Below are 1,453 nucleotides of genomic sequence, written 5' to 3' on the forward strand. Positions count from 1 at the left end.
TGTGCTCAGTCAGTGGCCTGTTGTACGAGAGGGGTGCTGGTCCAGTGCCTCTGTCCTGGACATGGAATGTTCCAAGGAAGTGCCTTGTCTTCTACAGGAGATGAACATGTGGGAGGAGTGAGCAATGAATTAATTGTGTCATCTTGGTTTCAAGCAAAAAGCCTGTTAAAAGCATGCTAGTGCTTGATCCAGAAAGGGTGTGGTTCGAGGTTGTTAGCCCTAGACCATCACTAATTCTTGCCTTTCTCAGTGATTAAAGTCCCAGATTAAGACCTAAGCCAGAAGTCTTCTGTATCTGTCTAGAAATGGTTTGCTTGCAATTCCTTTTATTTCGTTACAGCCCTTTTGTTGTTGTATTGGAAAATGAGATGCATCCTTTCCTCTTGTCTTCCATTTAAAACAGGAGTTATTGCTCTTGTTCATAGCGTGACCATGCAGCTGAAGGAAGCAAAATTACACTGGAGAGGACTTTTCCTTGCAGGAACTGTGAGGTGAAGGACAGTGCCACTCAGTTCCAGATGACTAGTCTTACCTAGTGATTAGTTGCTGTTATCTCTGGAAAATTGAGATTAAGGATGTGACTGCCATCTGAGTGGCTCTTTATTGCATTGCTGAGAAGAGAAGAAAGTAAAATCATAGAAGTCAAGTTTCTAAACCTAGGAAAAGTGGACTGCCACATAGCAAAAACACTGCAGACATAAAAAAAATGAGCCAATGAATAATGGTGGCAGAAATGTCTAATGTGCTGAAAATTTAATGACTCTAGATAAACTGGACTGTCCTGAATTTTAGTTTCCTGAAGGCTTAACCTGTGAGGTGCCACCAGGTGGAGGTAAACAAATGGCAGAGTGGACAATGGGAGAATTGAATTTCAGACATACAGGTTCTCCATAGGATATGGTTTAATACAGGTGTGTTAGTCCATACAGAAATCCTACAAAATACTAGCAACAGGGGATGAGGGATTGCTGCTGCAGGAACAGGGTGAGTGGGAGTATGTGGATAAGCTCAGCTAAAACTGCAACTATTCCTGTCCCTTACTTGAGAGACAGCTGAGTCCAAACAGATGAAAATGATGCAGATTAAAATTGTGTACTTTGGGATACTGCTGGTTGCATTTTCACTGAGTATTTTATGTGAACATTTTCTGCTTGTTTGCATGCATGGCTCAGTATGGGGGTAGTCGGAACTTCACCGGTGTTTTCCATGAGTGAGTCCTGGGGAGTGAATGTGCCAGTCTTACTGGCATTTAACTGGGACTGCTACAGCTGGTTTTCATAGAGAAGGTAGTCAAAGCAGGAGCACTATTTTTTTTTTCCAAAGGTTCCCAGTAAGTAAGTAAAAAAAATCCACAGAGGGGAAGAAAGAGAGAGTTAGAAACTATTTATTAGGGAACTAATTTAGAGTAACTAATTTCTTCACCAGTAACGGGAGAGAGCCTGGACTGACGACG

The 1,453-nt window shown here is 42.1% G+C and overlaps 1 protein-coding gene across 2 annotated transcripts in view; it reads left to right on the top strand.

The window, feature by feature from the left end:
* The window catches only part of EPC1 (enhancer of polycomb homolog 1), a 67,109-nt gene extending 66,013 nt beyond the window's left edge, over positions 1 to 1,096 (top strand). For both annotated transcript variants that reach the window (XM_030943718.1, XM_030943714.1), the window contains exon 15: positions 1 to 1,096. This exon is cut by the window's left edge and continues 1,885 nt beyond it. The gene's annotated coding sequence lies outside the window, so the exon portion shown is untranslated.
* The last annotated feature ends 357 nt before the right edge of the window (positions 1,097 to 1,453 follow it).

Source organism: Camarhynchus parvulus, chromosome 2 (genome assembly GCF_901933205.1).
Source record: "Camarhynchus parvulus chromosome 2, STF_HiC, whole genome shotgun sequence".
Taxonomy (NCBI): Eukaryota; Metazoa; Chordata; class Aves; order Passeriformes; family Thraupidae; genus Camarhynchus; species Camarhynchus parvulus.